Below are 22,781 nucleotides of genomic sequence, written 5' to 3' on the forward strand. Positions count from 1 at the left end.
GATACATAGGCAGAGGGAGAAGCAGGCTCCCTGTGGAGAGCCTATTTCGCTTTATTGTACTCAACAGTACATAAATGAATTCTATCCATGTTGCCATTATGTGGTAGTTTATGTAGTATGGATAGAGCATGATACTCCTCTGCATATTACAATTTATTAACTTCTGTTTGATGGATTGAGAAGTGTTTCTAGTTGGGGCGATTGTGAATGATGGTGCTGTCATAAACATTCTAGTACATGTCTTTTAGTGAACATGTTTATATATTTATTTGGTATACTTTCCTATGAGTGGGATTACTGGGTCATAGAATAGACATGTGTGCAACTTTACAGCTATTGTGAAGCAGTTTTCCGAAGTGGTTACACCTACAAGCAGCATATGCTATGAAAGTTCCAGTTTTCCCACAATGTTATCTTTATTTGGTGATAGTTCTGTTTTTCATTTTAGCCATGTTAGTGAATGGGTTTTTAACTAATTTTATTAATTTATTTCCAGTTTCTAAGGGTTTTAAGTCTGGATTTCTAAGGGCTTTAAGTCTGTATCCCTTAGTACAAGACCTCTTTTTTTCCTGGACCTTGGTACCCCATCCTGAATGTTGAAATAGTAGCAAACACATTTCAAGTGGCATATTTCCCCTTTTCACTATACATCTAAAATTCTCTTTATATGTTTCTCTAATAGCATGTGTGCATGTGTGTGTCATTAAGGATCATGATGCAACTTCCCTTCCAAGGAAACTCAACCTTTAGTTTCTGACTTCTTTCTCAAGACAACATGGGGAAGATGGTAAGCAACCCTGCAGGTGACACAGAACACAGAGCATTTTGTTGGATCATTCTAGAAACACTGATTACTCAGTATCATTAAACAAACTTTAAGTGTGCTATTTTCTTTGATTCAAATTTGACCTAAAAAAATTGCTGGCAAGAGCAGAGTGTCAATGTTAGAGTTTGAATTCACACTATTGCAAATGCCTCCCATTTTCTTTCTGTGCCTTTTATAACAGCATTTTGATTTCCTGAATACTGAGGTGCATAGGGCTATGTGTAGTATCATTTTATACCTTCTGGTTAACCCTCACAGAAGAGCTGTGTATACAAAATACAACTAAGCTATAGAGAGAGCCCATTTGAGGCTCCAAAGAACTGTGTAATGATTATCCTACAGATCCTTCTCAAACGGAAAGAATGCCTCCCAAAGGCAAGCAATCAATCTTCTCCTTGGCACTTCCGGAAGCCCTGGGGTTGCACAATGTCAGGAGATTGTTGTTTGATTGTTTCTTGGCTGAAAATGACTCTGGCTATTTATATTTTCCTGCATTCACGTTACTTTCAATGCTCACTCATTGCTATACTGCTACTGACATAGTAACAATAAAGAAGAGTCTACTAAGTTTTTGCTTTTTTTCCCCTAAGTAGCAAAATTTATACAGTGATCTCTTTCATGCCTGAAACAAGGAATATTAGTGACTATAGTGACTCAAGATTTCATTCATGGAGGTTCCCTTTCAGAGGTAATTTTGAGTGATGGACTCTAACAATGGGGAGGGCCCAGATCATAAATGCTCACTATCTTGGCCTCTGTATGAAGGAAATGTTTCATCCTTCAAGACCAGAGGGGTGGTAAAACTTTTTATTAGCTATTTTAGTTACCTGAATGCTAGTTCACTTTTATTTGACCTACCTATGTTGCTCCATCTTGGTCCCTTAGCCAACATGAAGAAATGGGCTACATGGAGAAATTGATGGGTTCATTGTAGGTGTGCACATTGGTAGTGTCCTACTGCAGGGACATTGATGTTGAAGTATTTGAATCCTCTGACTGATTTAGGAATGTTCTCCTGAAGTTTCTATGCTAAATACCCATATGAAAAATTTTTACAAGTCTTAGGGACCTGAACCAGCAGTCTCTCTTGACATTCCTCAGAGGTGGGGATGGAGGTGCTATTGGCCCCTTTGGCCTGGTCCTCTAATGAACCAGAGGTGGCAGAGTGGATGAGAGAAAAGGCTATGTGTATTTCCTATGGGGACCCAGCTTTCTCATGCGATGTCTGTGTGTCATATTTACCCCCCTCATGTATTTTTAAAGATGCACTTATTTATTTGAGAGGAGAGAGAGAGGGACAGAGAGCACCTGCAAGCAGAGGGGGGCGGGTAGAGGGAGACAAACAGACTCCCTGCTGAGAAAGGACCCTGACATGGGGCTCCATGATCCTGAGATCATGACTTGAGTCGGATGCTTAACCAACTGAGCCACTCAGGTGCCCCTCAAACTGACCTCCATGTTTCAAAGCTGAGACAAAGCTACATGTCAGGATTGTCCAGGAGCTGGGGTACAAGGAAGCAAGGAAGGCTTTGTCTAGCTCTGAGTGGGCTCTGTGTGACTTCAGAAGAGGGATGAGAATACAAACACATGCAGCTAATTAGGCTTTGTGTGAAACATTTGGCTGTGTCATTGTCTGCACTTTTAATATATGGAGTTGCTACTCATGACCTCGCTGGAGAAAGCACAAAAGAGAGTGTCTCTTTGGCTACTTTCCTGGAAAAGCACAAGCCCTTCTTTCTCCAGGGCCTGTTAACCAGGCAGCATTAGGGAACACACATGTGACTTCCCATTCCTTTCTATTTTGTGAATGTGGGTGTAGGGGAGCCATAAAAATCTGCTGAGGGAGAAAGTAATACATCTAAACCTCTTTAATGGGTTGGTTTTATTGTGCTTTGATGAGACCTGCATTGAACACCTGTGCCTCATTCAGTCTTTGTTTATCATATTTCTTAGTTTTCATATTGACTGCATTGTGTATATAATAAACAATTAAGAAAAAAGAGACTGGTATGTAAAATAGTTCTTGATAAAGTATATTGGGGACCTTTTGGAGCTGGGCCATAGTAGGATGATACGCCCTCCGGCTGCCAAGAACATGAAGCAGGTGAGATGGACCAGGGCCAGTGTAGGTCCTCCCTTAGATTGCCAGGTCACCTGTCAAGAAGTTCACAGTGTACTCCAGGGGAGCAATTGCCCTCAGGAGGCCACAGGTGTGTGAGGATGGCTCTTTATTCATGATGCTCTCTCCCTAGATGCCCATTTCCATCTGAAATGTATTGAAGCATTTTTTCTTCCTGATACCCATGACTACAGGCTGATTGAGCAGGTGAGCCCAACTTACAGACCATAAAAAGCAGAAGAGAGGATGCCTAAGAAATGCAAATGCTTTCTAATGAGGGCAGTGGATTAAAGTCACTTTCAAAAACCTGTTTGAATATCCCAAGGCTGTATTAAAATGTCATCCTTTAAAAGAGACATATTTTTAAACTTTGCTGGAGAAAAAAAATCATAGTTCTTTTGGATCTATTTTTGAATAAATGAGTAAAGAGCAAGTGTGTTCTAGCTTCTAATCTCTCTACGGTTATGGGTAACTGGCCTCCTCTCAGGAAGGGGGGAAAATTCCTCCATGGAATAGTGAATTCCCAAACAACATGTTTCAGTAACACATTCCAGAGAAGCAGATTTTGCCTCTTCTCTTTGGTAGGCCATGATCTTTGCCACTTTTGCTAAAAACAGAAGATTGATCCAGCCCAGGCATAAGGTGCAGGCAGCGGGCCAAGACCCTCTCGGGTCTCCACCTCTGATGAATTAGGTACTCACTTGGAACAGGTGAGAGGAATACTTGGAGGGGAGGGTAATATGGGGCTCAGGCAGTCCAGAGAGGTAACCAGCATGAGCCTCTAAATGTAAGCTAATTATTCTGAGATTCTGAAAGGAGTTGATAGAAATATCACAGCACTGCTATAAATTTGATTATTCAAAGACTCAGGCAAGCTGTAATTGTTTCCTCAGATACTACCATAGAGACTGATATAGACAAGGATATAAAGCAACATTCTGCAGTTCCTGGAAGAGGTACCCTGTCATTAAGTCCCAATTTCATCCTTTTATTTAAATTAGCTTTCACCTGTCCTCCTGAATCTTTTGAGCTTGTCTCCCCATGCTGCCCAGATGTCTCTGCCATCAGAGGAAATATGACAGTGCACCATGTTTTATGGTTTCTGGCTACAGCTGCTATGTGGGGCTGCAATTTTGAGATCCAGTTCAGTTTTTTTTACTGGACTTTGTTAGTCTGTTGTGGTCATCTTTTGGTCTCTTCAGCTTCAGATGCACACGTTACATGCATGCACACATATACACACATATACACAACTGCACACATACATGTATGTGCATTCCCATTCTCATTTTAATTGGCATTTCCCACATTTAAAAATTGTCTTGCAAGATAAGAAAGGAAAGAGATAGTTAGGAACATTAGACCTACTTGTTATGTAAATGAGAAAAACACTAGAATAACATGAAATCCAGCTAACATGCATTTATCAGTAGGCACCCCTAAACAAAATTAAAGAATAAAGCTTGCATACCTGTCAGAATAGCTAACATAAAAAAGATAAGAAACAACAAGTATTGGTGAGGTTGTGGAGAAAAAGGAACTCCTGTGCAGTGTGGGTGGGAATGTAAATTGGTGCAGCCACTGTGGAAGACAGTATGAAAGTTCCTCAAAAAATTAATAGAAATACCCTATGATTCAGTACTTCCACTACTGAGTATTTACTCAAAGAAAATGGAAACACTAATTAGAAAAGATGCATACACCTCTATGTTTATTTACAATAGCCAAGACATGGAAGCAAGTGAAGTGCCTGCCAATGAATGAATGAAGATGTGATATCTATTTATCTATCTATCATCTATCTATCTATCTATCTATCTATCTATCTATCTATCTATCTATCTATCATCTATCAATAGAGAGAGGGGGAGAGAGAGAGAATGGAATATTGCTCATATATAAAAAATAATGAAATCTTGTCATTTTCTACAACATAGGTGGACCTAGAGGGTATTATGCTAAGTGAAATAAGTCAGAGAAAGACATAATACCATACAATTTCACTTATAGTGGAACCTATAAAGCAAACAAACAGAAACAGACTCATAAATACAGAAAACAAACTGGTGGTTGCCTGAGTGGAGGGTGGGGAGATGAGCAAAATAGGTGAAGAGGATTAAGAGTTACAAACTTCCAGTTATAAAATAAATAAACCACAGAGAGGGAAAGTACAGCATAGGAAATGTCATCAAGAACACTGTAATAAAGTTGTATGGTGACAGATTGTAACTATACTTTTCATGGTGAGCATTGTGTGATGTATAGAATTGTCAAACCACTATGTCCTATATCTGAAACTAATATTAAATTGCATGTCAACTATAATTCAATTAAAAACAAAACAAAACAAAAACTTGAAAATGAGGGGATGAAGGTGTACTTACATGTGATTTTAAACAGAAGAAATAAAAAAAATAAATAAAAAAATAAAAAAAATAAACAGAAGAAATTAGGGTTGATGCCAAGAGAAGTAAAATTACATGAAAATATTAAATGTGCAAAAGGGAACAGTTTAAATTGCTAATGGTAAAATACAAAGAAAAATATAATCAAAATTTTAGGTATCAAATTACAAAAATGTACAAATTAAAAAACAGGGAAGTTAAAAACTCAAGTAGCAGGAAGCAATATTTTAAATATTAAGTAGGTAACAGAATGTAGAGAAATCAATAATATCCTTGGACTTTATTTATGGTTGTATGTGGAATTGTGTCCTATCCAAGGAAGAGTGAATGAAAATATGAATAGAAATAAATATGTATGAAAATAATATAAATTGGGCAGCCTGGGTGGCTCAGCTGTTTAGCGCCGCTTTCAGCCCAGGGCCTGCTCCTGGAGACCTGGGATCCCTGTCGGGCTCCCTGCATGGAGCCTGCTTCTCCCTCTGCCTGTGTCTCTGCCTCTCTCTCTCTCTGTGTCTCTCATGAATAAATAAATAAAATCTTAAAAAAATATATAAATGATAAACACTGGAGATCTCTTTCTTTCTTTCTTTCTTTCTTTCTTTCTTTCTTTCTTTCTCTTTCTTTCTTTCTTTCTTTCTTCTTTCTTTTCTTCCGTTTGAATTAAAGCCAATAAAAGAGACAAAACTTTCAGAAAGGTGACTAGAGAAATAAAAAGAAATAGCTATAAACTTTATTAAGAATGATCAAGGGAGTGTAATTAAATAGTTATTTATATATGCTTATATACAAATATCAGAAAAAGTAGAACTCAATATCAATACATGCCAATACAGATACATACGTGGATGAAAAAATAATTTTATGGGGCAATATAAAAAACAACTGAGTGTAGGAGAAATATGGAAAACTGAATAGAACCTGAAAGAAATTATGAAAAACATCTAAAAGTAACCTCTGGAAAGATGTCAGACCCATATGGTTTGAGGAATGAGTTCTTTCAAACCATTTTAGAACACGCAATTTTTGTGCCATCTGAAATATTTAAGCACAAAAAGGCAAGTTCCCATTCTTTTACTTATAACTAGCATAACTGTAGAGAACTGCAGACCAATCTTTCTTAGAAATGTAAAATTCTAAATGCATGATGGCTGCAAGAAATCAAGTATAATAAAGAAATTATGTACTATGAATAAGTAGGTTTTAGTCCAGGAATTTGATGATGGCTCATTGATAAAAATATGTATTATGATAACCCATTATGTCAGTAACAGAAAAAGGAATGACTATTCCTGATGTAAAGTTATAGTAAAATAGGACTTGAAGAATAGCTCTTGTATGTAATGAAAACATATGTGACTGAAACATGTGCATTATGCTTAAAAGGCAAACATTAGAACCATTCTAGCTAAGACAAGCTAAGATTGTCTGCTCTCCCCATTATACCACAGCTGATCCTACATATATAATAAAGTGCTTTAAATCAACAGATAAAGCATAGATATTTGTTAATATTATTGGGAAACTGAAAAATAAAAACACTTAGGAAAATGAAATTAAGGAGGATGCAAAGTCTTTTGTAAGCATAACAAGCAGACAAAGGATATCAAGGTAAAATAGATGAAAGTATTAGCATACATGGGAAAAATAATCACATATTTATGATAGCTTGGAGTAAACAAGAGCTTTACAACCATGATGGAAATAAGAATGGAAATTTTGTTTCTTAAATATTTTATTTACTTATTCATGAGAGACACACCGAGAGAGGCAGAGACATAGGCAGAAGGAGAAACAGTCCCTGCAGGGAACCTGATCTTGGACTCCATCCCAGGATCCCAGGATCACGACCTGAACTATAGGCAGACGCTCAACCACTGAGCCACCCAGGTTCCCTATAAAGGAAAATTTTGAAGGAAATGAAGTCACCTTAAATTAAAAGAAAAATGAAGACTGAATACATATTTGTGAACAAATAGGACAGGTGCAAGGTTAATATCTTTTAAGATATTTTAAATTTAAATTAATTTGAAGAGCTCTTACAAATCAATAAATAGATAAAAAATATCCTTAAAGAAACCAGGCAGCCACAGAAAATGAAACACAAGTTGTCAGGAAACAAAACGACATCTTATCATTAACCTTAGTGAAACGTTTGGTTTTGGAAAAGGTGACTGAGTGAATGGAAGATAATCAATTAAGGCAGTAGACAGAGTGGTAAATCAGATGCAGACTCTGGAATAGGACTATTTGAGTTAAAACACTTTCTAACTGCTAATTTCAGTCTACCTTTCCGTATCCAATGCCAACATTTATAAATCGTCAAGGGTGGCCTTTACACTCAATCACTGGTTGAAGTAAATGTGGAAGCCACACCCACCTGCAACTTATAGGAGTCCATCTAAGCATTATATCTGGCTGTTCCTCTATTTATCTGTATCTGTCACTCACCATTTTTATCTTTCTTTCTAATTATATTTTTATGTTTCTATGTTCAGGAAGCAGAGGTAGGTGGAGAGAAAGAGACAGAATTATGTTCAAAGATAGTGCAGTAGTTAAAACTTGTGCAATTTTAAGTCTACATTTTTACAAAGATAGTTAACCCAAAATATAAAACATCTATAATCAGATTGATAAAACGTAATTTAAAAAATGACAAATGGTGTGGTGGAGGCACTTTGTTAGCCAGTGTATTATTCATCCAGGCAATCAATACTCACTCCCACACTAGGTAAACCCCAAAATCTCAGTGGCTTAGCAAGATTAAACTTTATTTTTCACTCATGTCATAGCTAGATGTAGCCATGCCATCTGGAACATATGGCCTCTTAGGTTGCCATAGCAAGGGAAGAAAGTTATGTTGGAGGGTTGCTTTGGACATTTTAATGGCTTATATTATTTTTTGTCTCCATTCCTTTGGTTAGAACTTAGTCATATAGCCTAACTTCACTGCAAAGGAGATTGAAAAATGTAGAGAAGCCCATGAAGATCTGATGAGCATGATTTGTCCCTGCCTTTGATAGAGTATGGATAGGACCAAGGTCTTCAAGATGATAAGGTGCACTATGAACTTTTTAGGACCGTTACAGAGTTTCAGAGTTTGTTCCATTGCAGTAATATCTTTGCAGTAATACCTTTATCTGGGAGTTGGTTGGAGAGTATCAAACTCATTCCACCCTTTTCAAAAAAAGTTGTCAATCTGGAATAATAATAATACCCAAAGTAGAGCTGCATTCTAGAACAGAGAATTTAAAAAAAAAAAAAAAGATGTCTGCTTTCCTTCTTTTAAAAAAAAATTACTTAAATTCTAGTTAGTTAACATATAGTGTAATATTGCCTCCAAAAAGCCAGATTTCCAATTTCTTACCTAAAGGTTAGTTGAACTAAGGAATATATGCAAAGGGGTATGCAAGAGTTCTTGAAAATTTTATAATTCTTGGATCAAGCAAGACAAATATACATGCTCTGTAGATTTTCTATATTATTCCATCCTCTACCTATTCATTACTTCTCTCTCTTTTCCTACCCCTCCAGACTGCTTTGAGAGGACTGCCCTCTGGTTTCATGGCTAAGGGATCCTAATGAAACCCATCACTGCATTTGCAGGTGAGTTACTAGCACGCTTTTGCTTTGTGGTTTGTATATGGCGCTCCAAGTGAGGAATTTCTTTCAATACTGAGTTTTAAGGAAAGCTTGAGTTATTTTGAAGGATACTCTGTTGTATTCATTTATTTATTTGTTTGTGTTAGTGCTTTCTCCTTTGCTTTGACAAGCAGGAAGCTCAAATTGTTGACCAGTACAATTAGGACTTTAAGGGTTGCAAATATGTACTGCACCACCCTCTCTCCTATGCTGATCTTTCATTTAGATTTATGTTTCTGAGTTCTGAATATTTGTTTCTATTTCTATTTAAGTATTGTGATATGTGTTTTAAATCACTTTAAATCCTATGCACTAAATTTGTCCTGGGGAATTGGTCAGCACAGGAACTTTCAGGAATGATTATTGGAAGAAATTTTTGATATATGAAGTTGGGACACATTTGCTTCCAAGGCCAAACTTTACAGAAAAGTATCAATTTCTTGGGTGTTCTTGCATGCATATTTTACTAAAGAGCAGGCTTGGAAGATAGGATGTTCATGGGAAGTAAAGAGAAATATGACAGCCAATTTAATAAGGAACAAAAATAAATTATAGAGAGTCCTTTTAGGATTCACAAAAGGTTTTTGCTTTCTTCTGTTCTAGAGGACATACCTCCTATCTCATTTATGCATTGCTTCACTAATGGGTGGGGAGATGAAGTACCTGGACTAGACTGTTAATATCTCTATAAAGATAATATTCCTGAGTGAATCAAATAGGATTTGCCCATTTCTCAGAATATTGAATGTGATAGAACAGTATTAGATTATAGACTATGATCTGGTTTCCAAGGCAACAGCATTCATTACTTTATTCTTTCCTAAGTCACCCAGTTTAACTGCCCTATCCCTTTTATCACACCTCCCCCTCATTAAACACTTACCAGATCCTTTTCTGTTGCTATGTAGGCAGTATAATAGCTTTCACAGCTGCGTGCTGAATGAAATAGGAAAACACACACAAAGTTTGGGAGTGTATGTGGGGAGAGAAATTTCAGCAGTATTTCAGGATCAAGGGATGTAAGTGGCAGGTATGTGTTCTATAGATATATATAGACATACACACACACGGGGCATCCCCTGGCACATTTTTGCACAGCAATATGCCCTATTTTGGCACCTAGAGCAGCCATGTGTGTCGATTTGATGGAGTCTGGGTTCTCCTGACAGTGTGACAGGCTATTAATCACATGTGACCAAAATAGCACACAGAAGAGGGCACTCCCCTTTCTTTCCTTCCCTGGGTGGGAATGGGTAATTTGCTGAAACTCCTTGTCTTTGCATCTGTTCTGGTTTCATTGTCTTTGTGCCATCCTTTATCCTTACCGGAGGACTTCTCATTTACAACTGTGTGTTGTCTTGGGCGAGTGAGGTCATGTGGACCAAGTCAGTGGAATAGAGACAGCTTAAAAAAATAGATACTTGTTTCACATTGACTTGTTTCCTCCTAAGACCCATTGAGAAAATCATGTGGCCTCATAATTAACATCATAATGGTTTTGTCTTACTTAGGAGAATAAAACAGGTAATATTTAAGTTTTAAAACATTTTTAATGGCTGGGTCATGCTGATAGTTAATACTTATCTTTGTATGGTTTACAGTTATATAATATTGACATACTTATCATGTTTTTACATGTTCTATTTTGAAGTGAGGTGATTGTGTACTCTTCTGTGGGAAATTTATAATATGAGACAGTGAGACTTTAGTGTCAGAGTCTGCTGTCACATGACATGCCTTGGACAGAAATGTATCCAGTTTTCTTGGGAATTCATCTGTGTCCAGATGGCCAACAAAGAAGAGTTGAACTTATTGTTCCTTCTAGCCCAAGGACATAAGATTATGTTGGCTTCACCAGTCACTGTGCCTGAGGTTGGAGTACAGATATCTAGAAATGAGTCTGTAAGAGGGAGGTTATGGAAGCAGGGGGCAAGATCAAAGCCAGAAGAGCAGAGTTCAACCATATTCTTAAGCAGGAGTCAGCAAACATTTTTTTTTTAATAAAAGGCCAGATAGCCTTTGCAGGAAATACAGCTTGAGTTGCAACTATGCCGCTCTGTTGTTGCACAGTGGCAATCACAGATCATAGAGAAATGCATGGACATGGCTCTTCTCCAATAATTTACTTATAAAAATAGGCAGTTGTTCCTATTTGGCCCATGGCCATAGTTTGCTGATCCCTATTTTTAAGAATGCTACCAATTAGATAGTAGTCACTATAATATGGGTTCAAACAAGGAGGAAGTGTTGATCAACAAATGTTGCAAGAGGAAAAATAAGAAGAGATGGTAAAAATTGACAAGGCAGCTGGGTGGCTCAGCTGATTGAGCATCCGATTCTTGGTTTCAGCTCAGGTCATGATCTCAGTGTCCTGGGATCTAGCCCTGCATTGGAATCTGTGCTGGGCATAAAGTTGGCTTGAGGATTTTCTCTCTCCTTTTCCTTCTGCCCCCATCCCTACCCCACCCTTTGTCTAAAATAAATAAATAAATCTTCAAGTAAATGGTAAAAATTGACAATTGACTAATATGTACTGTATGCTAGTCACTCTACTAAGTGTTTTATATGCATAACAACATTGCATCTTCATAACAATATCCCTTGAGATAAGTACAAAATTACTGGCTGGTCTACATGGAGGGTATATAATGTTCCCCTATAACACAGATAATGAGTGGCAGGACTAGGATTCAAACCTGGGTTCTGAAGTTCAAATCAGGTTTCAAAATTCACATCAAAATAAAAAAATCCATGCTCTAAGCCATCTTAGTTTGTTACTTTGTATTGTGGAGCTGACAAGTGGTGGTCAGGAGGAATTCAGAGGATGGAGTTCATATGGCTGCAGTAAACTTTATGTTGTCTCAGAGCATGTATAAGGCTGCATTTGAAAGACCAGAGAGTGTTGGACAGGCCACACTGACTACCCTTAGTACAAAACAGTAGTTGGATGGGACTGCAGAAAGACTGTGACGTCAACTTTCTTTGCATGTGAAGTAAGTCATATACATAAAAGAACATATATAACACATATTATGTAGTATAAGGTGTAACAATCAAACACCCTCGACCCCACTATCCCTCTTAGAAACAGATCATTTTCCAGATCATAGAAACTCCATTGAGCCTCCCATTGCATTCCATTCAAGTCTCCCTCTAAAAAAGCCCATTATTTTCCATTTGAATTAATATTTATCTTACTTCTCTTTATAATTTTATGACATAATGTATGCATGCTGTATAGTATGTTATTTAGTTTTTGCCTTTTATAGGAATGCAATAATACTGCTTTGGTAACTTAATATTTTCTGTCAGCATCAAAACTTTGAAGTTCATACATCTTGCTCAATCTAAGTGTGATTCATTTGTTTCTATTGCTCTATAACATTCCATTGAATGAATATAACCCAATTTATGTATTCATCCTGTTAATGGCCATTAGGTTTGCTTGAAGTGTTAGTTGGCTAAGGGCAGCATTCTACTGTAAACATTTCTATATGTGTTGCAGATTATGAGCACAGATTAATTTCTTTAAAAAATATTTTTATACTGAGTAGAATTTCTTGCTCATAAATTGTGAACACTCTTAACTTTCAGAGGTATTGGCAAGTTACTTTTCAAAATGGTTTTACCAATTACACATCCACCAACAGTATCTGAGAGGTGGCGAGGCTCTCCATCCTTGCCAACCCTTCCTGTTGCTGGGCTGGTGGATGTAAAAGAGTATCTCAATGTAGTTTTGACTTGTATTCCCCTGATAACACTTGAAAACTTTCAAGTTTTAATATTACAGCCTTAGATTCTTCCTAATTATTATGTGTGAACACCAAATAGACTCCTAACATAGAACCTCACTATTAGGCCTTACCTGTCTCATGCTGGCATCGTTGGTGGGTATGCAGCAATACATGCATAGAAAGTCCTCTCAAGATTCAGGTGGATAAAATTATGTCTCCAGATCCATCAAAATTCCATTTATCCTCTTGGATTTTGGAGGAAGAGAGACTCAGGCTTATTCGTATGCTGTTCTTACTGCAATCTGGCAGTGGGAACGTAGGCAAAATTATTCTACTTCTTGGAACTGCAGTTGCTTCAGTAATAACATGAGCACAATAGTACCTCTCTTTGTAGGATGTTGCCTGTTGGTTACTTAGTTTTCTCTTGTTTTGTGGAGGCTTAGCGGCTGAAAACTACATTATCCAGATCCCTCTGATTTAGATCATGCCAGACATGCAAGGCATTCATGCAGAATTGAGGGCAGAGAGGAAGAGAACCATTTTTGCCCTCTGACCTGGTGGTAGCCATGCAAACATAAAGTGGGTATGACGGTTTGCAGTGGCTTTCCAGGTGAGCTCTGGTATGTGGGTGAGGTCCCTGGCAGGGGCTTCCTATGATCCAAGTATTTTCTGATTTCTTCAAAGCTAGAAGTGGTTCTCACAGGTTTTTGCTCACCTGTCTCAGGTTTAGTAATCTCTGTATTAATACCCCCCTCTCTGCTGAAGTACCTAGAGTGGTTTCTATGTTCCTGAGCAAACTTTGACAGATAGACTCTACACTGCCTAACTACTTCAGAGTGTGTGAGGATTAAATGAAATACTTCATCTGGAGTATCTAGAATGAATCTGGAACATATAGTGGGTTCTCTCTAAGCATACACTTTTCCCATTTCCTTTAAGGAAGAGGATCATTTCTCATGTTGGAATATGGAAATGGATGGAGAAGAGTGAGCAACCTCACTTCACACAGTAGGTTAGGAGACTGGATGAATCTTCCTATAAAACTATATCCATGACACCTGGGCCAGGGCTCTAATGCAGCTGCTATAGAACTGTGGGATCTGGGCAGCCTGGGTGGCTCAGTGGTTTAGCGCCGCCTTCAGCCCAGGGCCTGATCCTGGAGACCGGGAACCGAGTCCCATGTCGGGCTCCTTGCATGCGGCCTGCTTCTCCCTCTGCCTGTGCCTCTGCCACGTGCTCTCTTTCTCTCTGTGTCTCTCATGAAGAAATAAATAAAATCTTAAAAAAAAAAAAAGAACTGTAGGATCCTTGATGAGACTCCCACATGGTGCAAGGCAGCTTTGTGTATTGCTGGCGAGGTTGAGTCTCCACCAGGTATGCTCGAATGCCAGCATCCCACCCCACCTGTGGTGATGACTTTCGTTATGGTTTTTACTCTGAAGCTCATCAAGACATTCCTACCTAGAGTTATCCCTGGATCAAGCCCCTACTAATAATTGCCATGAAATTTTCTAAAGTTTTAGAAAATTTTCTAAAATTTTCTGAGTTAGTGAATAGAAACTACCTTGTTCCACACTGTGGAAGCTTCATCTGGAAGGTAACCAGTGGAGCTATGACTTTCCATTAATTTCTCCAGTGGCCTCAAACAGGCTTCAAATAAACCACACCATGACTGGCTAAAAATCAGAAATGTTACCAGACTTGAGCTCATTTCTAAAGCTTCTTTGCTTTAGAGTGGTGACATTTTCAGAGGCCTTCGTGAACCACCTCAGAAAAGCTAGGCTATGAGTCCGATTCTGCCGGACTTCAAGGTTCTTAATTTTTGTAACTATAGGAAGAAATGCTCCAGAATGTGTCCTATTCTCTCCCTTCCTCAGTACTACCTACACAGATTTTGCTCTGTCCCTCTCTCTCCAGGCTAAGATATGTAAATTGAGCAAAGCATGTCTTTGCTGTACTCCTATTTCTCCTCCTCTGGGAGTCTCCTTCTTTTACACTTCAGAGACTCAATATTCTTGGGTGAATTTATATCACTGTATCCCCTTTCCAAGGGATATCTTCATGTTTTTTTTTTTTTTTTTTTTTGATATCTTCATGTTAAGGCCTATTGCCCCCTGGTGTGGAAAGCTCTGTCTTATGTGTAATTGGCACTATAGCCAGCTGTGAGGACAGGAATGAACCAGCTTTCCTGTTTTCAAGGAGTCTGACAGGAAAGACATTGCCATGTGATGCTAGCTTGGTGTGGGAGTTCAGACTTGGGGAGGGTCATGGGTTATAGGGAATGGGCTTGAGGGGTGATATGGGCCAAGCAGGGAGGTAGGCAGTCTGCATGAAAGGTGAGGAACAATGTGCTTTCTGGTGAGATATTTGTGAGACTTTCCTGATCACTGGACATGTTGGCAGCAAATGTAGGGTGGCTCTGTCTGAGTCCAGCTGCAAGATGACCTTACCCTTCAGGAGCTAAGAGCTGGGCTCTATGGAGCCACTTGGGTCATGGTGGGGACAGGGTCTAATGCAAGGAGGCTAAAAGAAGAGGAGCTGGGAACAGCTGGGTAAGGCAGCCATTTGTGGGTAATTTCTTTGCTCTAGAACAAAGAAGTTTCCTCTTAGACACACACCATACTGACAGAGGGCACCAGTGGCCAGAGGCCTATCAGTTTGTCTATCTGCTTGTTTGCAGTTACAGAAAAGCAGATTGCCAGAGCCAGCTAGTGGGCTTCCCCAGGGGCTCCCAGACCCCAGGCCAGGCAGCTCCATAGCCTCTGAGATGTACTGGAGATATGTTGCTGGCTGAACACCCGTTTTGTTTCAGTGTTGCCCTGGATGTGTGACAGAATTCCTAGTGTAGGCCACCTGGGGACACAGAACGTAGACAGTTGAAGCACAGAGGAGGGAGCCATGATTTCCTCCTGAACTGGCTGGGAAACAGGGCCCAGGACATCTAAAAAGACAGAGATGTTGGGGGCTGGAGACCTGGTTTGGAAGCATTAAAATTGGGCACTAGTTTGGGTCCCCTACTTGTACACCCTGAAATAGGGATTTGAGTGAGAAGTTTGCTTGGGCAATGACTTTGGGCAGCAGAGTAAGGGAGTGAGGGGGAGTCAGACAGGCCCTGGGTGGGAAGGCCAGTAAGGGTATATCAATTGGCAGACACTTGCCAGGGCTGACTAGGGTCCGGTCCTAAAGAGAGGTTGTGTAAATTACATCCAGACCTTGTCCATCAGTGGGTGAAGAAGCTGACGTGTTTGTCCACCAGCTCCAACATATTCAGTGTTGAGGGCACTCTTAGGGTATCATCTCTCTGGAACTTCTGACCTTCCCTGAGCCTGAGATGAGCACACTCCCTCAACCTCCTATGTATGGCTTACATAGGAGCCGCCTGCAGATGACTGAAGAAGATATGCAGGGAAGAGGGCACTGGCACCTTCTGCTGTGGCACCCAATAGAAAAAATAGGGTGGGTCAGGAAGCTCATGGGTGTCAAGGGTGTTGGCCATGAAATGCAGTACACTCCAGGTCTCATTTCACTTTTTAACTCTTATTTACTGTCTTCAGTGGAGGGTGAGAGGGTCAGATTATCCAGAGAATCCTCCTTCTCACTTTCCTACTGGTGGCACCTGTGCTAGAACAAAATGTCTGGTCCGTGTTAATTGGGATATGTGTATGTGTGTAAATGTACGTGTTTATACGGATATAAATACATGCACATATGTGTGTTTGTACATCTTATGTATTTATATATGTATCAGTTATGTAATTTCGCAGTAAAAAAAAAAAAAACTAACCAAAAGGGAAAAGGGTTATTCTTTCAACATATGCCAGGGTCCTGTTATTTCACTTGGTATCAATGGGCCTAGTTTACTTCTCTTCAGTACAAGACAAAAGCAAATGACGTCTGCTATGTCTTCTGTGTTCTATCTTTGGAATTGGTGTTTATGGCTTAGTGTTTTGAGAATACCTACTTTATGGGTTATTTACAGAGGAAACTAGTTATACATTTTTTTAAAGAGCTATCTCATTTCCTGGCAAAATACCTACGTCTTTCCCACTACTTTTTGATGCAGTAATTAAGGGTAGTCTGTTTTTTATACCAGGGAAAATATTAGAATTGTATTAAAAGAAATGGAATACATTTGGTCTCACCTTCCAAATCCCTTTGTGGTTTTCCTGATTTGTTAAATGGGGATAATACTGTCTATTTCAGAGGGTGATTGTCAATACATATTGAGATCATAGACATAAGAAGACTATTAGGTTCCAAGGTTAGGCTGACTTCAAGGAGAGACTCAGAGGTCCCCTGATTCCAGGAACAGGCAAGAACTTTGTGCAGTGGGTGTGCTGGATCAGGGAGTTAAGGCAGTGAGCAGCTTAACTCCAAATGACACAGAGCCCAAGGACACCCCAGTGCAAAGAAAAAGCACATTGCAAGTAATCCAAATCAGTCGATTGTGTGATCAAAGCCTGTTCTAGAAAGAAGGGGAAAGAAGTAAGCCTGAAAGAGGGTGGAAGTTCTAGTGATGTTTGGAAAGCCTGCTGCCAGATGTCATTCTTATGTTCCTACAAACAGCATTGTCCTTCATCTGCAGGCTGTTTCCTATGTTAACCATTGTTATTCTCATTCTAGAGAAACTGTGGCTTTAAGAGCAACTTGCCCAGTACTAGTGGAATAAGCATTTGAGGCACAGTGTATCTGATGCTCAAGCCCCCCACTTCTGTGTGGTGCTGAAACAGTGGCCATTGATATGATGCTCCCTTTTGTCATGAAAGCAGGAAACTAAGGAGGCCTTGCTTATTGGTTGAGGGTCACAAACACCTGGCTCACATCTCTGGCAACACTCTGGGGTACAGACTTCCTCCAGATGCCTGGCAAGGACTCTAGGTTCAAGTACACCATTATCATAGCCCTTAAATTTCCCTTCTAGGGAAGCCCCGGTGGCCCAGTGGTTTAGCGCCACCTTCGGCCTGGGGTGTGATCCTGGGGACCTGGGACTGAGTTCCATGTCGGGCTCCCTGCGTGGAGCCTGCTTCTCCCTCTGCCTGTGTCTCTGCCCCTCTCTCTCTCTTTATGAATAAATAAATAAAATCTTAAAAAAAAAATTTTCCCCCTAACCTCAAGATTAGGTCCCACTCACTCTAGTGTGCTGCTTCTAGGCCTGCACTTGAAATCATCCCACATGATCCATTCACCATCTTTCTGACCTTGAAGTTCATTGTAACTATAGATTCTGTAACTATAGCATAAAGGAAGGCCACCTATCCTGTGTTTGGATGTGGTGTGAGCACAAAATAAACTTGTATTAAATCACTGAAGTGTTGGGTCTGTGGGGGAATCTGGCATTAATTACTTTGATTAATATATCATCTGTTTTTTCCTGTTACTTGTGAGTTTCTTGCAGATAAGGACCATTTTTCTATATATCTTGACATTCTTGACACCTAGTGAAGGTACAGTGGCCAAGAAGGACAAGTGAGGACATCACATGAAAGGGTAGGTCATCTACAGCTACAGCCTTCAAGGAGCATAGACCTTTTCACCTTCACTGACAGTGGGATGAGAAGCTCCTTAGTGCCTGGTGCTTTATCACCCTGGTAGGCACTAAAGTCAAGTACTCAGGTATTGGCTGATAGTTTTCTGCTTTACTTTTCTACTCCCTTCCTGGAAGGTTTTTTGTTTTGTTTTGTTTTGCTATAGAAAGATATTGGCAGAACACTTGGCTTTTGTGTTCAAAGTTAAAATGTAATTATTCCTGCTTCCTGTTCCTTCATTAACTCCATCACTCTGATTCTGAGAAGGAAAAAGGGGGCAGGCGGGCCTGTCTTCCCACTGAGGAACAAGATCTTACCACAAACCTAATGCTAGGCATACAGCACAGTGTTTGTCATTATTTTACAGATAGAATGAATAAATTCATGGATGTGTGGCTGGATGTTCGCATGGATTACAAGTATCATAATTGACTTTGACTATATTTTTTGGCATAAACCTTGAGAAGTTCTCTAAAAATATTGATTTCCTAGGGCAATGGCCAAAGGGTATACTGTGGATTGGAGAGAGAACCAACAGTCATGTCAACTATGTGTCAAGTGTTTTATGAACATAATTTCATTTCATTCTAGAACAACCTTGAGGAGCTCTGAGTCCATTTGTCAGATGAAATAAAGAGACTCAGATAGGCTTGTTAAGTATGTACAAATCCTAGAGTTAGCACAAATCACAAACTGTCTAGCTGCCATGTCCCTATTCCTTCTTCTCTACCATGGTCTGTAGTCTGTCTCCTTGACCTCACTGAGTACCATTTAACTGCATGGTATCCCAGGGCATAGCCTTGGCTCCTCATTTCCTACTGGCAGGGGTGGGCACATCTTACTTTTCTTCTGTGATCTCCATGTCCTCCCTCATAGAAAACTGGTCCTATGAAACTGAAAGGGAAGATTGTGCCACAGAGAAAGCATATTATCTTTCTCCTTCTCTCTTCATTTTCTCTCTTCCTCCTCTCTCACTGCAGCAGGGTCTGGTCACCCTAGGAATCATCTACTGCTCTTCTGGCTGGAAGGTGGGAAATAGGGGCTGCTGTGTACTTTTCATCCCACTATGACCGAAAATAGTTATCTCAAGTTAACTGAAGCTCCACAAGGATTGGTCATCCAGGAGGTCCTGGGCCCCTCCCACAGCAGAGTCTTTACCTCTTGTCCTTGGAAAAGGAAAGTTTAAGTCTCTGGAGTTTTATTTAGGAAGAACAGTTTAGGCTTCTTTAAGGTGGTAAAACATTACTGTGAAGAGTCATGTTGTATCCTGCAACCTAAACAGAACCCATGTGAAGGAAAAGGTGGTAGTAAGAACCTACCCAAAGTGGGAGTGGGCTTTTATCTCCATACAGCTCCTTTCTAGCTTTCTGTCCACCAGATTCATGATTTTACTATAGTCAAAATTTCTACTTGGCATGATAGTGAAATAAAATAATAGGTTTTAGAATCTGGAAAACTTGAATTCCCACTCCAGCTCAGTTACCCCTTAGCTTACTATTTGTATGTGTTGGGTAAGTCAGTTCACTTCTGTGGTCCCAGTTGTTTTACATGTACATAACCAGTATTTTGAAGAATCATGACACTTGGGGTGTGATAAAAATGTGCTCCACTCCTTTGTCTTCACCTTCATTTTCTTCTTATCTTCCATTGTCCTCTTAAACTTTACTCATTGGAGAAAACATTTTTTTCCTACCACTTGATTAAAGCTCAGGAGTCCCCATGACTTTTCTGTTCATTCTTAGGAAACCTAACCTACTTAAGTACTTTAGAGAATAAGGGCAGCCCGGGTGGCGCAGCAGTTTAGCCCCGCCTGCAGCCCAGGGCGTACATCAGGCTCCCTGCATGGGGCCTGCTTCTCCCTCTTCCTGTGTCTCTGCCTCTCTCTCTCTCTGTCTCTCATGAACAAATAAAATATAAAATCTTAAAAAAAAGTACATTAAAGAATAAAAACAAATTAAAAACTACAATTGTAATTCTGTGGGAAAAAATAGGCAGTCCCAGGCATTAATTGATACTTCAATCTTCAAGAAAATGTAAGCCTTTTCCCATTTAGCTAAAACCTGTATTCGGTGGCCACCTGCCTTTTGGGGGAATAGGATATGATGGCTTGGTTCTTCTTTCCTGTATCAGCATTTACCCTTTCCCTAGGTTACACACAGGTTTTGCTGTTGCCTGGGTTAAAGTTCTTAGAGGGTGGAGGGGAAAAGAGGTCACAGGAAAATTCTTATATAACTGAAATGGGGTGGTCTTCTTTCTGACTCCTTGCTCTCTGAGACTTGCAGAGTTTTGAGCACACTTGCTCTCAAACGTCACGTTGATGAACTATTTGGAAATTCCTTTTGCTTGGATTCCTCTTTTCCAAAATTCTTGACCTCCAAAAGATGATTGTTAGCTACCTGGCACTCATTTTCATCTATCACCTGCCGGGTCCCCTTACCCTTCTGGTTTTCGGACAGTATCTCTGGTAGACAGAATCCTAGGATGACTCTCAAGGACCTTCACTCTTGTGTAATTCCTTCCCCTTGAATGTGGGTGGAGTTTGAGAATGATAGGTAAAACTTCTGTGATTATTACATGAGAGATTTGCATATGCAGTTGATGTTTTTAATCAGTTGACTTTTTTCTTAAGCATTAATTACTTAAGAAATCAGTGGATCCCGAGTTAATCAAATGGGAGATTAGTCAGGTTGCCCTAAACTAATCACACTTGTCCTTTAAATCTGGGTCAAAAAAAAAAAAAGAAAGAAAAAAAAAATCTGGGTCAAGAGGTCAGAGACAGAAGCCACAGGCAACATGTTAGAGCAGTTCTTTATTGCTGGTTTTTGAGATGGATGAGGCCATGTAACAAGGAACGTGGGGAGCCTCTAGTTGATCAGAGTGGCCCCAGTAGACAACCAGCAAAAAAATGGGGGCCTGAGTCCTAGAGCATCAAGAAACTGAATTTGGCCAACAATTTGAATGAGCTTGGAAGCAAATCTTTCCCCAGAGCTTCTGGAAATGAATGCAGCCCTGAGTAGAGAACCCAGTCACACCATGCCTGAACTTCTGCCTACAGAACTGTGAACTCTAATACAAGGGCAATGTTTTAAGCCACAGTTTCAGTTTCAGTTTATTACACAGCATTAGAAAATGAGTAGAGGTTCTAAGAAGAGATATGCTGGCTTTTTTATGCAGGCCATATACCTTGGGCCCATGGAAAACATTCACATATCCTTTCTGCTGATAAAATCTGGGAATACACACCTAGACCAATGCAATCAACTTTAAAGGGCACTAAATCAGCTTGCTAGATCATGCTTTCTGCACTCCATAATTTGAGGGACAGGGGTCATATTTCAGTCCACTGAGTTTCATAAACCCCAGGAGATACATATTAGACTGAGCTGCCCAGACAAAGTCATTCCTCATCAGTGAACCTGAGTCTGCATGCTTGAGTGATGGAGGGAGACCAGGCTGTCAGTTTATTTTCTCAGGCCCTTTTAGGGACTTCCCCAAGAGGTCCCTTGTTTTTTCAGGGATTAGAGAAGCGTTAGTGTGGCTAGCTCTATCAGGGCTAGATATGAAGGGAGGTTGGCTCAGGGTCTTAACTTTTCCCCAGTCTAAGTGTCTTTAGTAAATTCAGAAATTTTCTCATAAACAACCTGGTCTTCCCTAAACTTTCTGCCTTGGGAAACAATGGCACCTAAGTGGCTTGGAAATTGGCTGACAATGAGGCAACTCCTGGTTAAATTGATTCTGATTCCCTGGATGGTCTCAAATAATGCTCCTAGCAGTCTAGGGAATTTTCCTGGGGTGTTTAGAACATAGCTTTATCTGAAGTAGTGGTTCTCAAACTCTGACCTGCATCAGAATCACCTGAAGGTTTATTAGAACAGAGATTATTGGACCCACTCCCAGAGGTTCTGATTCAGCAGGTCTGGGGCAGAGCCTGATAATTCATATTTCTAAGTTCACAAGTTGCTGATGTGAGTCTGGAAACCAGATTTTGAATACTATTGCTCTGAAGACATATTTCTCATGAAATCCTCTTTTCTTTCCATATCTTAACCTCTTTTCACATCTGTGATTCTCTGCCAGAGCCAAACAATGTGGATATGGTTCTCAAAGATTCCTTTTAAAAAATATAGCATTTTGTCTGGTATCTAACTTTGACAGGCGCACCTGTTATATCTTGGTGACTTACTCAAAATTTAATTTTAACATCTTGTTTTTTGTTAAAAAGCAGAAAACATTAACTACTGTTCAGGGATATTGTGATCACTACATAAGTCACTCTATGCAGAATAGAAAACAATGCACATGGGTGTTCTTCACTGTGCTCCCTGGCCCCACCACTTGCTACAGACATTTTGGGTGGGATCTGAGAAGTTAAAAACCTCTTGAAACACCAACTAAGAGAATTTTTTGAAAGAATTAATACTGGGGAGGTTAGATGATTGAATCTTTTGAGAAGGTGTTGAGAGGATATCAGAAGATATTTCAGTGATATTTCATGGCACTTAGCCTGTGCCATAACCAACCTGATTCTGAGAA

General features: G+C 39.7%; 1 long non-coding RNA gene across 1 annotated transcript in view; it reads left to right on the plus strand.

The window, feature by feature from the left end:
• Positions 1–22,781, plus strand: part of LOC121478530 — a 54,538-nt gene that overhangs the window by 17,936 nt on the left and 13,821 nt on the right. The window contains exons 2-3 of the long non-coding RNA XR_005984510.1: positions 8,882–8,953; positions 18,119–18,210. This is a non-coding gene — a long non-coding RNA (uncharacterized LOC121478530). The remainder of the gene's footprint in view (positions 1–8,881; positions 8,954–18,118; positions 18,211–22,781) is intronic.

This window comes from Vulpes lagopus, chromosome 19 (genome assembly GCF_018345385.1).
Source record: "Vulpes lagopus strain Blue_001 chromosome 19, ASM1834538v1, whole genome shotgun sequence".
In the NCBI taxonomy this organism is placed as follows: domain Eukaryota; kingdom Metazoa; phylum Chordata; class Mammalia; order Carnivora; family Canidae; genus Vulpes; species Vulpes lagopus.